Below are 21,914 nucleotides of genomic sequence, written 5' to 3'. Positions count from 1 at the left end.
ACTACATGTATTTCACTATGTTTCTGTAGATACAATCACACTGAAGTTTGTTTTTTTATCCGTTATCCTTTCCTAATAGGAAAATTGTCACACCATTTAATATCTTTTTTTTTTTTTGTATTTAATAGCTCTTATGTACCAATTATCTTTCACAAATCTTTGCACACAAAATAAGTCTGTCACTTTAAAAACAAATTTGTAGTATGGGGTGTCCATTTGGGATAATGAAAATGGAACTGGGTAATAATGGTGGTTGTGCAACATCATGAATGTACTTGATGCCACTTTAAGATGGCTAAAATGGTAAATTATGTATATTTTTCCATAATAAAAAAATAAATATATAAATAAATCTAATTATTGGGAATTTAAAAAGTTAGATCAGTTGAAAATAATATATTTCATTGATTTATTCAATAAATATATATGGAGTATTAGCTATGAGTCAGGTGCATATTTGAAGGATATTTTGAATTTCTTCCTAACTGTGACGTGATACGAACATGTAAGATATGTGTTTAACTGTGTCTGTGTTTGTGGTATGAGTGCTGGATATAGTCCAGTCACTCTTTCTTTTTTAACATCTTTATTGGAGTATAATTGCTTTAAAATATTGTTTTAGTTTCTGCTGTATAACAAAGTGAATCAGCTATATGTATACATATATCCCCATATCCCCTCCATCTTGTATCTCCCTCCCACCCTCCTTATCCCACCCATCTATGTGGTTGCAGAGCACCAGGCTGACTCCCTGTGCTATGCAGCTGCTTCCAACTAGCTATTTTACATTTGGTAGTGTATCTATGTCCATGCTACTCTCTCACTTCGTCCCAGCTTACCCTTCCCCCTCCCTGTGTCCTCAAGTCCGTTCTATACGGCTGTATCTTTTTTTTTTTTTTTTGCGGTATGCGGGCCTTTCACTGCTGTGGCCTCTCCCGTTGCGGAGCACAGGCTCCGGACGCGCAGGCTCAGTGGCCATGGCTCACGGGCCCAGCTGCTCCGCGGCATGTGGGATCTTCCCAGACCGGGGCACGAACCCGTGTCCCCTGCATTGGCAGGCGGATTCTCAACCACTGCACCACCAGGGATGCCCTACGTCTGTATCTTTATTCCTGTCCTGCCCCTAGGTTTATCAGAACTTTTTTTTTTTAGATTTTATAGATATAAATATATATGTGTGTGTGTGTGTGTGTGTGTATGTTAGCATATGGTATTTGTTTTCCTCTTTCTGACTTACTTTACTCTGTATGACAGATTCTAGGTCCATCCACCTCACTACAAATAACTGAATTTCGTTTCTTCTTATGGCTGAGTAATATTCCATTTTATATATGTACCACATCTTCTTTATCCATTCAGCTTTTGATGGGCACTTAGGTTGCTTCCATGTCCTGGCTATTGTAAATAGAGCTGCAATGAACATTGTGGTACATGACTCTTTTTGAATTATGGTTTTCTCAGGGTATATTCCCAATAGTGGAATTGCTGGGTCATATGGTAGTTTTATTTTTAGTTTTTTAGGGAACCTCCATACTGCTCTCCATAGTGGTTGTATCAACTTACATTCCCACCAACAGTGCAACAGGGTTCCCTTTTCTCCACACCCTCTCCAGCATTTATTGTTTGTAGATTTTTTGATGATGGCATTCTGACTGGTGTGAGATGATAGCTCATTGTAGTTTTGATTTGCATTTCTCTAATTATTAGTGATGTTGAGCATCCTTTCATGTGTTTGCTGGCAATCTGCATATCTTTTTTGGAGAAATGTCTGTTTAGGTCTTCTGCCCATTTTTGGATTGGGTTGTTTGTTTTTTGATATTGAGCTGCATGAGCTGTTTGTATATTTTGGAGATTAATCCTTTGTCAGTTGCTTCGTTTGCAAATAATTTCTCCCATTCTGAGGATTGTCTTTTCTTCTTGTTTATGGTTTCCATTGCTGTGCAAAAACTTTTAAGTTTCTTTAGGTATCATTTATTTATTTATTTATTTATTTCCATTTCTCTAAAAGGTGGGTCAAAAAGGATCTTACTGTGATTTATGTCATGGAGTATTCTGCCTATGTTTTCTTCTAAGAGTTTGATAGTGTCTGGCCTTAACATTTAGGTCTTTATTTTTTATTTTTATTTTTTTTGCGGTACGCAGGCCTCTCACTGTTGTGGCCTCTCCCGTTGTGGAGCACAGGCTCTGGACGCACAGGCTCAGCGGCCATGGCTCAGGGCCCCAGCCGCTCCACGGCATGTGGGATCTTCCCGGACCGGGGCACGAACGTGTCCCCTGCAACGGCAGGCAGATTCTCAACCACTGTGCCACCAGGGAAGCTCAACATTAAGGTCTTTAATCCATTTTGAGTTTATTTTTATGTATGGTGTTAGGGAGTATTCTAATTTTATTCTTTTACAGGTAGCTGTCCAGTTTCCCAGCACCACTTATAGAAAAGGCTGTCTTTTCTCCATTGTATATTTTTGCCCTCTTTATCAAATATAAGGTGACCATATGTGCATGGATTTATCTCTGGGCTTTCTATCCTGTTCCATTGATCTATATTTCTGTTTTTTTGCCAGTAGCATACTGTCTTGATTACTGTAGCTTTGTAGTATAGTCTGAAGTCAGGGAGCCTGATTCCAACAGCTCCATTTTTCTTTCTCAAGATTGCTTTGGCTATTCGGGGTCTTTTGTGTTTCCATACAAACTGTGAAATTTTTTGTTCTAGTTCTGTGAAAAATGCCAGTGGTAGTTTGATAGGGAATGCATTGAATCTGTAGATTGCTTTGGGTAGTAGAGTCATTTTTACAATGTTGATTCTTACAATCCAAGAACATAGTATACCTCTCCATTTATTTGTATCAACTTTAATTTCTTTCATCAGTGTCTTATACTTTTCTGCATACAGAACTTTTGTCTCCTTAGGTAGGTTTATTCCTAGATATTTTATTCTTTTTGTTGCAATGGTAAATGGGAGTGTTTTCTTAATTTCTCTTTCAGATTTTTCATCATTAATGTATGGGAATGCAAGAGATATCTGTGCATTAATTTTGTATCCTGCTACTTTACCAAATTCATTGATTAGCTCTAGTAGTTTTCTGGTAGCATCTTTAGGATTCTCTATGTATAGTATCATATCATCTGTAAATAGTGACAGCTTTACTTCTCTGATTTGGATTCCTTTTATTTCCTTTTCTTCTCTGATTGCTGTGGCTAAAACTTCCAAAACTATGTTGAATAATAGTGGTGAGAGTGGGCAACCTTGTCTTGTTCCTGATCTTAGTGGAAATGCTTTCAGTTTTTCACCATTGAGGATGATGTTGGCTGTGGGTTCGTTGCATATGGCTTTTATGTTGAGGAGAGTTCCCTCTATGCCTTCTTTCTGGAGGGTTTTTATCCTAAATGGGTGTTGAATTTTGCCAAAAGCTTTCTCTGCATCTACTGAGATGATCATATGGTTTTTCTCCTTCAGTTTGTTAATATGGTGTATCACATTGATTGATATGCATATATTGAAGAATCCTTGCATTCCTGGGATAAACCCCACTTGATCATGGTGTATGATCCTTTTAATGTGCTGTTGGATTTTGCTTGCTAGTATTTTGTTGAGGATTTTTGCATCTATGTTCGTCAGTGATATTGGCCTGTAGTTTTCTTTGCTTCTGACATCTTTGTCTGGTTTTGGCAAAAGGGTGATAGCGGCCTCATAGAATGAGTTTGGGAGTGTTCCTCCCTCTACTATATTTTGGAAGAGTTTGAGAAGGATAGGTGTTAGCTCTTCTCAAAATGTTTAATAGAATCCGCCTGTGAAGCCATCTGGTCCTGGGCTTTTGTTTGTTGGAAGATTTTTAATCACAGTTTCAATTTTGGTGTTTGTGATTGGTCTGTTTATGTTTTCTATTTCTTCCTGGTTCAGTCTCGGAAGGTTGTGCTTTTCTCAGAATTTGTCCATTTCTTCCAGGTTGTCCAATTTATTGGCATATAGTTGGTTGTAATAATCTCTCATGATCCTTTGTATTTCTGCAGTGTCAGTTGTTACTTCTCCTTTTTTCATTTCTATTTCTATTAATTTGAGTTTTCTCCCTTTTTTTCTTCATGAGTCTGTCTAAACATTTATCAGTTTTGTTTATCTTCTCAAAGAACCAGCTTTTAGTTTTATTGGTCTTTGCTATTGTTTCCTTCATTTTTTTTCATTTATTTCTGATCTGATCTTTATGATTTCTTTCCTTCTGCTACCTTTGGGTTTTTTTGTTCTTTCTCTAATTGCTATAGGTGTAAGGTTAGGTTATTTGAGATATTTCTTGTTTCTTAAGGTAGGATTGTATTGCTATAAGCTTTCCTCTTAGAACTGCTTTTGCTTCATCCCATAGGTTTTGGGTTGTCATGTTTTCACTGTCATTTATTTATAGGTATTTTTAAATTTCCTCTGATTTCTTCTTTGCTCTTGGTTATTAAGTAGTGTATTGTTTAACCTCCATGTGTTTGTGTTTTTTACACATTTTTTTTCCTGTAATTGATATCTAGTCTCATAGCATTGTGGTTGGGAAAGATACTTCACATGATTTCAGTTTTCTTAAATTTACCAAGGCTTGATTTGTGACCCAAGATATGATCTACCCTGGAGAATGTTCCATGAGCACTTGAGAAGTATGTGTATTCTGTTGTTTTGGGATGGAATGTCCTATAAATATCAGTTAAGCCCATGTTTTTTAATGTATCATTTAAAGCTTGTGTTTCCATGTTTATATTCATCTTGGATAATCTGTCCATTGGTGAAAGTGGGGTGTCAAATTCCCCTACTATGATTGTGTTACTGTTGATTTCCTCTTTTATGGCTGTTAGTATTTGCCTTATATATTGAGGTGCTCCTACGTTGGGTGCGTAAATATTTACAGTTGTTATACCTTCCTCTTGGATTGATCCCTTGATCATTATGTAGTTTCCTTCCTTGTGTCTTGTAATAGTCTTTGCTGTAAAGTCTATTTTGTCTGATATGAGAATTGCTACTTCAGTTTTCTTTTGATTTCCATTTGCATGGAATATCTTTTTCCATCCCCTCACTTTCAGTCTGTATGTGTCCCTAGGTCTGAGGTGGGTGTCTTGTAGACAGCATATATACGGGTCTTGTTTTTGTATCCATTCAGCCAGCCTATGTCTTTTGGTTGGAGCATTTAATCCATTTACGTTGAAGGTAATTATCAATATGTATGTTCCTATTACCATTTTCTTAATTGTTTTGGGTTTGTTACTGTAGGTCTTTTCCTTCTCTTGTGCTTCCTACCTAGAGAAGTTCCTTTAGCATTTGTTGTAAAGTTGGTTTGGTGGTGCTGAATTCTCTTTGCCTTTACTTGTGTGTAAAGGTTTTAATTTCTCTGTCAAATCTGAATGAGATCCTTACTGGGTAGAGTAATCTTGGTTGTAGGTTTTTCTCCTTCATCACTTTAAATATGTTCTGCCACTCCCTTCTGGCTTGCAGAGTTTCTGCTGAAAGATCAGCTTTTAACCTTATGGGGATTCCCTGGTGTGTTATTTGTTGTTTTTCCCTTGCTGCTTTTAATATTTTTTCTTTGTATTTAATTTTTGATAGTTTTATTAATATGTGTCTTGGCATGTTTCTCCTTGGATTTATCCTATATGGGACTCTGTGCTTCCTGGACTTGATTAACTATTTCCTTTCCCATATTAGGGAAGTTTTCAACTATAATCTCTTCAAATATTTTCTCAGTCCCTCTCTTTTTCTCTTCTTCTTATGGGACCCCTATTATTTGAATGTTGGTGCATTTAGTGTTGTCCTAGAAGTCTCTGAGACTATCCTCAATTCTTTTTATTCTTTTTTCTTTATTCTGCTCTGCAGTAGTTATTTCCACTATTTTATCTTCCAGGTCATTTATTCGTTCTTCTACCTCAGTTATTCTGTTATTGATCCCTTCTAGAGAATTTTAAATTTCATTTATTGTGTTATTCATCACTATTTGTTTGCTCTTTAGTTCTTCTAGGTCCTTGTTAAAACTTTCTTATATTTTCTCCATTCTATTTCCAAGATTTTGGATCATCTTTACTATCATTATTCTGAATTCTTTTTCAGGTAGACTGCATATTTCCTCTTCATTTGTTTAGTCTGGTGGGTTTTTGCCTCGCTCCTTTATCTGCTGTGTGTTTCTCTGTCTTCTCATTTTGCTTAATTTACCGTGTTTGGGGTCTCCTTTTCTCAGGCTGCAGGTTCGTAGTTCCCGTTGTTTTTGGTGTCTGTCTCCAGTGGCTAAGGTTGGTTCAGTGGGTTGTGTAGGCTTCCTGGTGGAGGGGACTTGTGCCTGTGTTCTGGTGTATGAGGTTGGATCTTATCTTTCTCCTGGACAGGTCCATGTCTGGTGGTGTTTTTGGGGTGTCTGTGGCCTTACTATTATTTTAGGCAGCCTCTCTGCTAATGGATGGAGTTTTGTTCCTGTCTTGATAGCTGTTTGGCATAGGGTGTCCACCACTGCAGCTTGCTGGTCGTTGAGTGGAGCTGGGTCTTGGAATTGAGATGGAGATCTCTGGGAGATTTTTGCCATTTGATATTACATCGATCTGGGAGGTCTCTTGTGGACCAGTGTCCTGAACTTGCCTCTCCCACCTCAGAGGCACAGCCCTGATGCCTGGCTGGAGCACCAAGAGCCTGTCATCTACACAGCTCAGAATAAAAGAGAGAAAAAAAAGAAAGAAGATAAAATAAAATAAAGTAAAATAAAATAAAATTATTAACATAAAAAATAATTATTAAAATTTTTTAAGTAATAAAAAATAAAAGGAAAAGAAAGAAGAGAGCAACCAAACCAGAAAAGAAATCCACCAATGATAACAAGTGCTAAAAACTATACTAAAAAAACAAAACAAAACAAAACAAAAACGGACTGACAGAACCCTATGACAATGGTAAAAGCAAAGCTATGCAGACAAGTCACACACAGAAGCATACACATACACATTCACAAAAAGAGAAAAAAATATATATATATCATTGCTCTCGAAGTCCACCTCCTTAATTTGGGATGATTCGTTGTCTATTCAGGTATTCCACAGATGCAGGTACATCAAGCTGGTTGTACAGATGTAATCTGCTGCTCCTGAGGCTGCTGGGAGAGATTTCCCTTTCTCTTCTTTGTTCACACAGCTCCTGGAGTTCAGCTTTGGATTTGCCCCTGCCTCTGCGTGTAGGTTGCCTGAGGGCGTCTGTTCTTCACTCAGGGTTAAAGGAGCTGCTGATTCCGGGGCTCTGGCTCACTCAGGCTGGGGGGAAGGAGGGGTACAGAATGTGGGGCAAGCCTGCGGCGGCAGAGGCCAGCATGACGTTGCAACAGCCTGAGGTACGCCGTGCGTTCTCCCGGGGTAGCTGTCCCTGGATCACGGGACCCTGGCAGTGGCGGGCTGCACAGGCTCCTGGGAGAGGAGGTGTGGAGAGTGACCTGTGCTCACACACAGGCTTCTTGGTGGCTGCAGCAGCGGCCATAGCGTCTCATGCCCGTCTCTGGGGTCTGCGCTGATAGCCACGGCTCGCGCCCATCACTGGAGTTCCTTTAGGCGGTGCTCTGAATCCCTTCTCCTCGGGCACTCCAAAACAATGGTCTCTTGCCTCTTCGGCAGCTCCAGACATTTTCCCGGACTCCCTCCCGGGTAGCTGTGGTGCACTAGCCCCCTTCAGGCTGTGTTCACACAGCCAACCCCAGTCATGTCCCTGGGATCCGACCTCCAAAGCCCGACCCTCAGCTCCCAGTCCCTGCCCGCCCCGGCGGGTGAGCAGACAAGCCTCTCAGGCTGGTGAATGCTGGTTGGCACCTATCCTCTGTGCGGGAATCTCTCTGCTTTGCCCTCTGCACCCCTGTTGCTGTGCTCTCCTCCGCGGCTCCGAATCTTCCCCCCTCCGCCACCCACAGTCTCTGCCAGTGAAGGGCCTTCCTAGTGTGTGGAAACCTTTCCTCCTTCATGGCTCCCTCCCACTGGTGCAGGTCCTGTCACTATTCCTTTGTCTCTGTTTCTTCTTTTTTCTTTTGCCCTACCCAGGTATGTGGAGAGTTTCTTGCCTTTGGGGAGGTCTGAGTTCTGCCAGCGTTCAGTAGGTGTTCTGTAGGAACTGTTCCACATGTAGATGTATTTCTGATGTATTTGTGGGGAGGAAGGAGATCTCCACATCTTACTCTTCCACCACCTTGAAGCTCCCCTCCTATAATTTCTTCATATATTTTCTCAGACCCTTTCTTTTTCTCTTCTTCTTCTGGGACCCTTATAATTTGAATGTTGGTGTGTTTAATGTTGTCCCAGAGGTATCTGAGACTGTCCTCAATTCTTTTCTTTCTTCTTCCTTTATTCTGCTCCCTGGCAGTTATCTCCACCATTTTATCTTCTAGATCCCTTATCTGTTCTTCTGCCTCAGTTATTCTGCTATTGATTCCTTCTAGAGTATTTTTAATTTTAGTAATTGTTTTGTTCATCACTGTTTGTTTTGCTCTTTAGTTCCTCTAGATCCTTGTTAAATGTTTCTCGTATTTTCTCCATTCTGTTTCTGAGATTTTGGATCATCTTTATTATCATTACTCTGAATTCTTTTTCAGGTAGGTTGCCTATTTTCTCTTCATTTATTTGTTCTTGTAGGTTTTTACCTGGCTCCTTTGTCTGTAAGATATTTTTTTGTTGTTTCTTTGTGTGTGTGTGTGTGTGTGTGTGTGTGTGTGAGGTCCTATATTCCTCTCTTACTGGTTGTTTGGCCTGAGACTTCCAGTACTGGAGTTTGCAGGCAGCTGGATAGAGCCAGGTCTTGGTGCTGAGATGAGGACCTGGGAGGCCTCACTCCAACTGACATTCCCTGGGGTCTGAGGTTCTCTGTTAGTCCAGTGGTTTGGACTCAGAGTTCCCACCACAGGAGCTCAGGCCCAGCCTCCGGCCTGGGAACCAAGATCCCGCAAGCCGATTGCTGGGCATTCCTCCTGTCCCTTTAGGTGTCTGTGGTCCCTCACTGGTGCCTGGTAAGTGCCCTAGTTGTGAGGAGAGGCGAATTCCACGTCCTCCTAGTATGCCATCTTGATTCCACCCTCCCGTTCACTCTTTACCCTTCTGCCCCTTGCTTTGTGTTTTGGGAGGCTCTCCCGAAGGGACTGTAGCAATAGATTCCTTACCATTTGGCTTCCTATTAGGTTTGGCCAATGGGAGATGCCAGGAGAAGAAGAGAGGGAGGGAGGAGTGTGAGGCTGGGACATTTATTCCCTCAACTCCCTTTCTGATAGGTCTTGTAAGTTGGCTGCATCCCTCTACCAAAGGCCAAGGCTCCTTATGGTCAGCCTTCTCTGGCAGAGTTTCAGAAACTACCCTCTCTCCTTTCCTCTTCTGGCCAAGTTTTGTAACATCTCCCAGCCGTTGCTAGACCCAGAGTGCTGCTGCAGTCCTCCTTGATTCCCTTCAGCCCTGCCTAAACAGTTGTGAATGATCCTTTTATTCAACAATCCTCAAATACCCTGGCATTTTCTCTGCCCCAACTCATGTTATCTAAAGCCATTGGAAGTGCATAAATTAAACTTTGCCATATCCAAGAAATTCAGAAGTATTCAGAATAGAGAGAAAACTGAGGGTATTTTTCTTTTTAAAAAATTTTTTTCTCTACAAATGAGAGAAACTGAGTTTTAAAGACTCTTTCCACTTAAGGTTGCTTTTAGGTTTTTTTTCTAATCTTTTTAGCATTATGTCCCATGATTTAAAAGGTGACCATTCTCCAAATGGGTTAACATTTTCTAAAAACTCCTATTATTTTAGAAAAAAACAGACTTTGAATGAACAGAGTTTTGAAGTACACAATCTCTTTGATTATAAAACAAGAAAGCACATTTCAACTTGGGGATACTGATTGCTTTAAACGACACACTTTTCAATAAGCCTATATAAGTTTAATGAACTTTTCCTGTGAGTAGTATAATTTACTGCAATTGTGTTCAAACCTCAAATTATGGGTATTATACACATGAAATACAGCACTGGTGTAAGGCAATTGGTTTAATCACTTTCCTGATGTGAAATGAAACAGGGACTCTACAGGGCAGGGCTGCCCATTAGCATATGATGTAAAGAGGCCAGCCCTCCTTATTGGTCTTTGCAGTGCAGATTCTTACTTTCTCACAACTGCCATTGCCCTTGTATGTGTAAGATGCACATGGTATGTTACAAAGCAATACTGCATATAGTGGTGCTTATTGCTGTTAATCAACATCTTCAAGCTGTGTAGTTCAGGCCTTCCTCATCACTCACCTGGACAACTGCCAATATACTTCTTCATACGATCATGCACTGGGTTCATTGCACAAGGATGCCTGGGCTGAAGCAGGGCTTAAATCTAGTACACCCTGTTCACCAAGCTTGTCTGGGCAGCTTCTATGAAGAAAAGTTGCCTTTTAAAAATTTACTCTAGGGCTTCTCTGGTGGCGCAGTGGTTGGGGGCCCGCCTGCTGATGCGGGGGACGAGGGTTCGTGCCCCGGTCCGGGGAGATCCCGCGTGCCGCGGACCGGCTGGGCCCATGGGCCGTGGCCGCTGGGCCTGCGCGTCCGGAGCCTGTGCTCCGCGATGGGAGAGGCCGCGGCGGTGGGAGGCCCGCGTACCACAAAAATTAAAAATTTACTCAAAAGTGGCAACAACAGCCCTGTTGCTAGTGTCTCCTGACTAGGCTCACTTCTACTGGTCTTGCCTTCCTTTCATTATCCTCATTCAAGAGTAAACTTCTAAAATGCAGGTTTGAAAACAATGATGAAAGTAATTGAAGACACACATCAATGGAAAGATATTCTGTGTTTATGAACTGGAAGAATTGATATTGTTAAACTGTCCATACTACCCAAAGTGATCTACAGATTCAATGTGATCTCTATCAAAACTCCAGTGGCATTTTTCACAGAAATAGAAAAAAAAATTCTAAAATTGACAGGGAATCACAAAACCCCTGAATAGGTGAAGTAATTTTGAGAAAGAAGAACAAAGCTGGAGGCATCACACATCCTGATTTCAAACTATATTACAAACCTATAGTAATCAAAACAGTATGGGTTCTGGCATAAAAACAGACATATAGCCCAAAGGAACAGAAAAAGAGAACCCAGAAATAAACCCTCATATATATGGCCAGGTGATCTTCTATGAGGGTGCCAAGAACACACAATACGGAAAGAACAGTCTCTTCAGTAAATGGTCCTTGGAAAACTGGATATCAATATGTAGAAGAATGAAATTAGATCCTCATCTCACTCCATATACAAAAGTCAACTCAAAATGAATTAAAGACAAATATAAGACCTGAAACTGTAAAACTACTAGAAGAAAACATAGGAGAAAAGGTTCTTGACATTGGTCTGGGCAATGATTTTTTGGAGATGACCCCAAAAGCATAGAAAACAGAAGTAAAAATAGACAAATCGGATTTCATCAAACAAAAAAAACCTTCTGCATAGCAAAGGAAACAATGAATAGAGTGAGGAGACAACCTAGTGGAATAGGAAAAATATTTGCCAACCATATATCTGATAAAAGGCTAATATCTAAAATATACAAGAAACTCAAATAACCAATAGCAAGAAAACACATAACCCAATTAACAATGGGTAAAGGACTTGAACAGACATTTCTCAAAAGAAGACATACCAATGGCCAACAGATATATGAAAAGATGCCCAACATCATTAGTCATCAAGGAAATGCACAATGAGATATCACCTCAAACCTGTCAGAATGGATATTATCAAAAGACAAAAGATAAATGTTGGAAAGGATGTGGAGAAATAGGAACACTTGTACAACGTTGGTGGGAATGTAAATTGGTTCAGCCATTATGAAAACTAGTACGGAGGTTCCTGAAAAAATTAAAAATAGAACTATCATATAATCCAGCAGCTCACTTCTGAGTATAGTGTATCCAAAGGAGATAAAATCAGTATCTCAAAGAGGTATCTGCATTCCCATGTACATTGTAGCATTGTTCACAATAGTCAAGAATGGAAACAACCCAAGTGTGTCCCTCAATGGATGAATGGATAAAGAAAATGTGATATATATATATATATCTCACATATATATATATAATATATGATATGATATTCAGCCTTTAAAAAGAAGGAAATCCTGTCATTTGCCACAACAAGGATGAGCCTGGAGGACATTATGCTATATGAAATAAGATGGGCACAAAAAGACAACTCCATCTCTACTCATGGAGGTAGAGAGTAGAACGCTGTCTGCTGGAGGGGTGGGGTGGGGCAGTGGGGGAAATGGGGAGATGGGGAGCTGGATAAAAAAATGAAGGAAAATAAGAAAAAAATGTGAGTTTGACCATGCTGTTTCTGCTTAAACCATTCAATGGCTCCCCATTCTAGAGTAGCGGTCCCCAACCTTTTTGGCACCAGGGACACGTTTCATGGAAGACAGTTTTTCCACAAACGAGGGGTGGTGGGGGGAGATGGTTCAGGAGGTAATGCGAGTGATGAGGAGCGATGGGGAGCGGCAGACGAAGCTTTGCTCGCGGCCCAGGGGTTGAGGACCCCTCTTCTAGAGAGCAGTGCGTCTCACACTTCTATGTGCAACATGAATCACCAGAGCTGGGGTGGGGAAGTGGGGTGCATCTTGTTAAATGCAAATTCTAATTCACCGGGTCTGGGGATCTGAGGGTCTGCATTTCTAGCAAGCTCCCAGATGAGGCCAATGCTTCTGGTCTGCTGACCACTCTGAGTAGCTGGGTTCTAGAGCAGCACTGTCCAATACAAATTCCTACGATGATGGAAATGTTCGCTATCGAACTGTCTAATATGCTGGCCACTAGCCTCATGTGACTATTGGGACTGAATAATGAAATATGACTATTGAAATATGGCTTGTGTGACTGAAGAACTGAATTTTACATTTTATTTCATTTTTATTCACTTACACTTATTTATTTTTAATTTATTTTTTATTGAAGTATAATTGATTTACAATGTTGTGTTAGTTTCTGGTACACAGCAAAGTATTCAGGTATACATATATATATTCTTTTTCATTATACGTTATTACAAGATATTGAGTATAGTTCCCTGTGCTATACAGTAGGTCCTTGTTGGTTATCTATTTTATATGTAGTAGTTTGTATCTGCGAACCCCAAACTCCTAATTTATCCCTCCCTGCACTTTCCCCTTTGGTAAAGGTAAGTTTGTTTTCTATGTCTGTCATTCCCTTACATTTACATAGCCACATGAGGCTAGCGGCTGCTGTATTGGACATCTCAACTGTAGAAGACACCACCATGCTCCTCACTATGACATACGGTGATCTGGATTTTGCTCACTTCTTGCTCCTTGTTTCCTGCCCTTCCTTGTTCCTTATTTTTTATGGTACAACATCACTTAACAACCATGATTATCCAAACAGACCAAGTGGTTTTATGCCTCTACTTTGCCTATGCTACTCCCTTTCCTTTGAAATGTCCTTCTCCACGTTTTGTGCCCAATAATGTCACATTGTTTTCCTGGTCCAGTCCCAGCACCGGCTCCTCTGTGAATCATTCCCTGACCTCATCCTGCTAACAGCATCATTTACCATCTACAGGTATTGAAGGCCCTTCATACACATTATTTCTTTCAATCTGTACATTAAGCCTGGTATAAGGAAACTGAAACTAGAAGTGGCTTGCCCAGGGTCACAGAGCTAGAAAGCAGATCATAAATTCAAACGTAGATCTGCCTGATCCTGAAGCCCATTCTTTTCCCTCCACGTCATGGTGCCTTATGCTGGTGTGGTGCAGTGATAGGCATAGCACTCATCACACAATGGTGAAATTATTTCTCTACAGTTTCTCTTCTCTACTCAATCATAAGCTCCTAGAGGTCACAGATGAGATATTTATTTCTGTATCCCTGGGGACTGGCACATCATGAGTGCTTGATATCTCTTGCAGAATCAATGTGTATGTTTCTGCTCTCCAGCTCCATTGTCATATCCATGAGTGCAGCGAGTATGTTTATTTCACTGATGTGCTTGGTGCTTGACAGGCCTCTAGTAAGTGTCTGAATAAAAGAATGAATAACTAAGTGAACCTGTTGCCTATGGGCAACATTGGCAAGTATTCTTTTAGGAACCTAAGGGTACAGATTCTTGCTAAGCAGCTTTTGGACTTCAAAATAAAACACTCATTTTCATTCTCTTCCTAATTTACCAAATGCCATTTTTCTACACTATGTCACTTTCTATCTCTTGAGATATTTTGGATCAAAATTATACATTTGAATTCATTTAACTTAGCTCATTTAACAAATGTGTCACCAACAAAACTCTGTGCTAGGCCCTAAGAGTATAGAAGAGTATAAATTGAATCGGACATGTTCCTTACCTTCAAACCTGTTAAGACAATGCAAGAGAGAGATGGCTACCCAAATCGTGCCAAGGAGAAAACAAAGAGACAGAATAGAGGGGTGTGAGAGGGCTGAGGATGGAAGGAAACTGGGATGATAAAATTTTGATGCATACTTCCCTTGAAATTTGCCTAATTAGTATTGCAGTGTTCTCCTGCATTAGCATCTGGTAAGGTACACTTTATTGAGAAGGTGAGAAAATGGAAATGCTTTTACACTGCCAGCAGGACCCAGGGGTATAAATTGGCATGACCTTTTAAAGGTAATTTGGAATCCTATTCAAATTCTTTAAAAACATGCACATGCATACCATTTGTTCCAGTAATTCTACTTGTAGGAATTTACCCTAAGATAATCATCATGGCTATGGACTGAGTTTTATTGGCAAAGATGTCACTGTAACATTGTTTATAATGATTAAAAAATTTCTAAACCAGAGGGAATTAAATAAATTACTCAAAATTCCTATGACTGAATACTATTTAATCATAAAAAGTCATACAAATCTATATAAATTGATATGGAACAACATTGTTATATATTTTTAAGTGAGGAAAAGGAGGTTAGAACATAGAATATGCCATGTGATTTCCTACTTTGGGGGGAAAGTTTGAGGGTGCTTTTATATGCACAGATTAACAAAGACTCTAGGGAAAGACCCAGAGTCTCTGGGTGATGGGATTAGATTATTTGTGTCTATGCTTTTCCTCTGTATGTGCCACTTTTTACGACAGGAAAATAAATCTACAAAAAATGAGGACACCAGTCTGTTCAGTGGTGTCATTTTAGCCTGGTCTCTAACTACAGAATATCTTCTTAAAGATCCAGGATACCTCACAGGAAATCCCTAGGGGGACAACTGCTTAGTGAGGTCTCTGGCTTGGAGAAGCCCCGTTTCTCTCCTGTCATCATTCAGCGTCCTCATTCCTCAGTTGCCAATGGCCTTGATTGTCCTGTCTCTGCTTTCAAACTCAGCCTAGATTGAAGCCATCTCATCTTTGTCCAGCCTTCACTTGATCACTGTCCCCCAGGTGTGGGCCACCTGTAGCAGGTGTAAGCCTTCTGGTGCCCAAAGGTTAGTGGCCCAGGCACATTTCTCACTGTCCAGTTTCCTTTGACATGCAACTTCTGTCTCTGAGGTCTCTTGCTCTTAGTTTGGGGGCTGTTGTTGTCTTTCCTTTCCTGTGCCGTCTCTTCCTGAGCTTCCTAGATGGTGAAGAGTGGGGGGTCATACGCTAAACCTTAATGAATTGTCCCAGGAGCCCCGTGAGTTGCAAAGGAAAACAAAGAAGTAATGAGAGCCTTTTCTAGCAACTAGACATTATTTGATCTATGAAACAGACATGTAAAAAGAGGGAAACAGGCTAAAGAGTAGCTTCCTGGTTTGTTCCAATAGCACAAGATAGGTTTAGAAGCATTACATTAGCTCCTTCAAGGAAATTCATGTTATCATCTACAAGAGTTTTTCAGCTTTACATAAGGTAGGAGAGAGATTTTTAAGAGCAAAATTAGAAAATGATTCAGACTCATTTTTTGCTGCTTAAGGAGTGTGGCTTCAGCCACCTGCATGCGTTTTCACAGAACTTTTATAACGAAGTCTGACTCCCTGATGTCACTCTACACAGCAGATTTGCGACAAGGGGATTCAGCAGAAAGCCAGGGCGTGAGGAGAGAGCTGTGTACGTGGGAAGTGCCAACAAGACCGTGGGGGTGTGCACCGGGTTTCTGTTCACCATTTGTTCCTAGCGCCTGGCACACAGGATGCAGTCAACAAATGTTCACTGAGGGAATGCGTGAACTCTGTACCAAGTGCCGACACAGCGGCTGCAGTGGGGAGGAAGATCCAGCCCCTGGCCTCATGCAGTTTTCAGTTTAGTGGGGAGACAGACAAGCAGACTGTTGCTATTCGGTGTGAAAGTGCTGGGAAGAGCCTGAACAGGGGTGGCGTGTTACCCAGGTGGGTGGGTATGACCCAGTCTTAGAGGTGCGGGAGGGAAGAAGGCGGGTGAGGTTTGGGGGTGGGGTCAGAGAAGGTTCTCTGGGGCAGGTGGCATCTAAGCAGAAGAACTGGTAGGTAGTAGGCGGGTGATGGCAGGAAGGAATTTGAGCACAGTCATTCCTGCCAAAGGGAACAGAGCCGAGACTTGAAAGGGAGTCAGGAACAAAACAGCAGAGGCCCAAGGGGACAGACACACAGATGGGAGGGGCAGGCTGCCATGCTCAGGGTAGAGGCAGTGAGGTTTACCCCTGTCTAAATTTACCTCTTTTGAAGAGGGGAAGATACTGTACAAAAGCCTCATCACACAGTAGAGACATCATCTATGAAACTGCTTTATTACAAAAAAAAAAGAAGAAAGAAAAGCCTGGTTGGGGAGGGGTCAGTTTGTAAGCTGGTGTAAGCCTGCATTTTCTGACTTCAGAAAGGCCCCTTGAAATGTTCCCAGGATCCTTGTTGATGAGGAGCCCGGGCTTCTAATTAGATGGGGCTGGATTCTGCTCCCGGCCCACGTGGCTGGTCACTCTCTCGAAGAGCCAGGCCTGCTGGTTAATGACTAGCAGTGAAGAGAATATTTTTATAACAGGACTTTTCTCCTCCTAAAAGCTAGCTCTGTTCCTGAAAAGCCCCAGTCCTGTGCCCCAACAGCTGACGCAAGGGGAGGCCCTCTTTATTTTTTATCACCTTCCCCACACCTTAAGGCTCGCAGTTACCAAACATACCATCCAGGAGTGTTAGGTGCCCCCTTGAGCTCCCCACCTATTTGAGGGAAATTCACAGTATTTGTGCTCCTGTTGTTCCTAGAATTGGCTTAGTTGTACTCTGAGAGGTACAGAGAAAGCAAAGACAGAGTCCTTAGCATCAAAGAGCTAACAACTAGTTGAGGATATAAAAATGTATGTATCTAAAGCAATTAGGGTATAGTATTAATTAAAGTTCTTTTATTTACAGGCAACAGAAACCACCTCTTCCCTCTTAAGCAAAAGGGGAAAATTACTGGGTGGAGACAAGGTAATCACCCAAAACTGAAGGAGAGTTTGACAATCAGGATGCAGTGTATACAGAATCCAGGGCGGCCCGGGGATCTTAGTAGTGGGAATGCGGACCTTATCTGTTGAGATTTGTCATATGGGTGTGCACTGGGGTAAATGGGAGTGGGGACAGCTTCTCTCATCTGGATTTGAGAAAACACTGGAAAATATAAAGAAGAAAATGAAACCCACCCAATATCTTACCTCCCAGAGACACCCACTGTTATGCCTCTAATACGTATTCCTCCGGTGTTATATTCTGTGAGACGGTGTGTGAGTATGTGTATTTCTCACGAGGTTGAGGTCTTCCTACACTTTATACTGTTTTGTGTCTTGCTCTTTTCACTTAGCATTGTACTGGAAACATTGAACTGTCATTGAAAGCTTTTTTGAAAATATGACTTTTAGTGGCTGAATAATTTTATCATGTGGCTGCCTTTAATTTATTTACCAGTCCCCTGGTGTTGGACATTTCCAATTTTTCATTGCTATAAACGACACTGTAATAAATATCACGGTACATTGACTCATTGAAATTTATGATTAAGAAAAAGGTTATGGGGCTTCCCTGGCAGCACAGTGGTTGAGAATCCACCTGCCAATGCAGGGGACACGGGTTCGAGTTCTGGTCCAGGAAGATCCCACATGCCACGGAGCAACTAAGCCCGTGAGCCACAGCTACTGAGCCTGCACTCTAGAGCCGTCGAGGCACAACTACTGAGGCCCGCATGCCTAAAGCCCGTGCTCTGCAACAAGAGGAGCCACCGCAATGAGAAGCCCGCGCACCACAATGAAGAGTAGCCCCTGCTCTCCACAACTAGAGAGAAGGTCACATGCAGCAACGAAGACCCAATGCAGCCAAAAACAGAAATAAATCAATCAATAAATTTTTATATATATATATTAAAAAGGCTATGACCAAGCATTTAAGATAGATCCTCACATGATTTTAAATACCGGCATCACTTGAAGGATTCTGCCCAGCCAGAGCTCTGTTCCATTACCTTTGCCATTCTAGAGGGGGTATCTTCCTCTGTGTGTGCAGGATGACATTCTGTAAATCACTGACTGCTTACTGTTCTAAACAGATCAACAGTCACTGGAAAGAAAGAGTGACCTCAAAGTCTAATCAGTAACAGGCCAATTATCTATTCTTGGTCCCCAGAGATGAATCTATGTTGTGGAAGTTAGGGAGAGTCAGCTGATTGACTCTCAGGGAAAAAGAAAATTAAAGACAATGTAGTGAGTTTCTAGATATGTCTAAATTTATTTAAAATAAAAAACTCAAAAAATGAAGTTGGACTCTTATCTTACAATATATACCAGAATTAATTCAAAATGGATCAAGGGCCTAAATGTAAGATCTAAAACCAGAAAACTCTTTGAAGAAAACATATGGGAAAGTTTCATGACATTAGACTTAGCAACAATATCCTGGACATGATTCTAAAAGCACAGGCAACAAAGGAAAAAAATCGATAAAAATTGGACTTCATAAAAATATAAAACTTCTGTGCATCAAAAGATACTATCGAGAGGGCAAAATATAACCCATGGAATGGGAGAAAATATTTGCAAATCATCTATCTGATAAGAGAGTAATATCCAGAATATATAAAGAAGTCCTGCAATCCAACAACAAGATGACTAGATTAAAAAATGGGCAAAGGACTTGAACAGATATTTTTCCAAAGAAGATATGTAAATGGCCAATAAACACATAAAAAGATTCTCAGTATCACTAATCATTAGGGAAATGCAAATTAAAACCACAATGAGCTATCACTTCACATTCATTCAGATGGCAGTTATAAAAAATGAAACAAAACAAAACAAAATATCAACTGTTGGTAAGGATATGCAGAAAGTAGAAAACTTGTGCATTACCCGTGGGAACTTAAAACTGTGCAGCCACTGTGGAGAATAGTATGGCGGTTCCTCAGAAAATTAAACAGAGAACTATCAACATGGAATTATGATCCAGTAATTCCGTGGGAAAAAACTGTCCACTGACAGATAAATGAATAGACAAAATATGGAATATACACAAAAGGAATATTATTCAGCCTTAAAAAAGGAGGACATTCTGACACATGCTACAACACGGATGAACTTTGAAGATATTATTCTGAATGAAGTAAGCCAGTCTCTAAATGACAAATATTATATGATTCCATTTGTATGAGGTACCTAGAAGAGTCAAACTTCTAGAGACAGAAAATAGAATGGTGACCGCCAGGAGATGAAGAGATGGGAGAAAGGGGAGTTAGTGTTTAAGGAGTACAGACTTTCATTTGGAGAAGATAAAAGCATTCTGGAGATGGATGGTGGTGATGGTTACAGAACAATGCAAATATACGTAATGCCACAGAATTATAAACTTAAAAATGGTCAAGATGGTAAATGTTGTGTTATGTATATTTTACCACAATTTTTAAAAATCTATTAAAAAAAGAACTCACCTCTAATCTGAGATTGTCCTTCATACATTTTTGGTATGAAAATGTGTTTCATTAAAAATAAAATCTCAAATAATCTTTTTCCCCTTAATCCTTATTAGCAAAAACAAAAAAGCTGACAAATTGAAAAAAATAATAGTTGATGATACTACTGTTATTACCATTACTGGTCCATGAAATCCTAGAGGTTCAGGAACTACTGTTCTAGTCTACCTGCTAACTTGCCTTCTGGTCTCCTCCACACCACTCCAGAATCATATTTCTGAGATCTTCATCATGTTACTGTTTCAAACCCCTCAGAAACTCTTATTACTCACACTGCTGAAATCCAAGGGAGGCTGCATGCATCCCAGGTGTAACAAGATGATCCATGGGGTGTAAGAAGAAATGTAGAATTACAATTTCTATTAAATTTTCATTCTGTCATTAATAAGTATTTATTAAGTATTTTTCTGTGCCGGGGCCATCTAGGTACTGGGGATAGGCAGTGAATAAAAGAATAATTCCTTGCCATCAGGGAGCTTATACTCTAGTGTGCAACTTATAACCCACCTGGCATATTAGTGCAGTATTTCAATTATAGGTAAATAAATAAATAAATATACACTAGGGGTGTACACTCCAAAAAAGATTTTTATTGACTAAAGCTACACAACCAAAATGTTGGGCATCCCTGTCTTAAAGCATAAAATCCAAATGCCTTGATATGGGACATGTGTTTTTCATCATTTTTCAACACTCTCTACCTCATTCGTTATTGTCTAACGTTTCCAAATTGCTGGCCATTTCTTCAGCAGGCCCTTCTGACCCACAGATCTGCATATGCACACCTTCTGCCTGAAATGCCCCCATTCATCTGGCAAACCAATGCACTTCCAAGAGTCACTTTGATGACCTTTGCCTCATCCCCAAACACATATTTAGCTGGATTTAGGCATTTTGCTTCCATGATAGGAACTGGAGTTTCCAAATGTCATGCCACATTCAAAATTCCCTTTCCCCCTTGCTTTTCTGTACAATAAAGCCTGGAAACTTATCTTTCTAGATAAATTATCTTTCTAGACTTATCTTATCTTATCTTTCTAGACTCCCTTGCAGCTAGATATAATCATGCAGAACAGTCTATCCAGTGAAATGCAAGTGAGGATCCCTAAGGAATCCCACAGGCACTTCCTCCAATAAACCTCTTGCACATCTAATCCCAGGTGGCATCTTCTTCTCAGAAGACCCAAACTAACATATCAGAAAATTTGAGTAATTTGCCTGAGCTAATGGAATGGGTGGAATTTGAACACATGTATTTTTCACTCCAAAGACCAAACAAGTTCTTTCCAACACACTGCATTATAATTTTGTATTGAATTAAATAGTACCCTCCCCTGCCCCCCAAAGATATGTCTACATCCTAACTCCTGGAACATGTGAATGTAATCTTATTTGTAAAAAGAGTCTTTGCAGATGTAATTAAGTTACATACCTTGAGATGAGATCATCCTGGATTGCGTGGGTGGGTCCCAGAACCAATGACAAGTGTCCTTATAGAGACAAGAGGAGAAGACATAAACACAGGGAAAAGGTCACATGAAGACCAAGGCAGAGATTGGGTGATGCAGCCACAATCCAAGGAACACCTTGAGCCACCATAAACTGCAAACGGCAAGGAGATGTTCCCATAGAATCTTCAGAGGGAGTGTGGCCCTGCCAACATCTTGATTTCAGCCTTCCAGCTTCCAGAACTGTGAGATAATAAATTTCTGTTAAGTGACTGAGTTGCGGTAATTTGTAGCAGCAGCCAAGAGAAACTAATACTAAATTTTTCTTGTTCTCTATCTTGGTACTAGCACAGAACCTGACACATAGTATATGTTTTAAAAGAGTGAATTAGTTAATAGATTAATACATGGGGATGATGAAACAAAGCTTGACATTGTTTCCAAGTAACTTGGACTGAACGTTATAAAACTGTACTTGATGATAGATTCCCAGTATGAGGTTATCTAGTAAGAGAACTAATATTTATCGAGAAACCAAGATAAGTTTCATAAGTTTCATAAATTACATTA

Source organism: Kogia breviceps, chromosome 17, assembly GCF_026419965.1.
Source record: "Kogia breviceps isolate mKogBre1 chromosome 17, mKogBre1 haplotype 1, whole genome shotgun sequence".
In the NCBI taxonomy this organism is placed as follows: Eukaryota; Metazoa; Chordata; class Mammalia; order Artiodactyla; family Physeteridae; genus Kogia; species Kogia breviceps.
Note: the sequence above shows the minus strand (reverse complement) of the source record.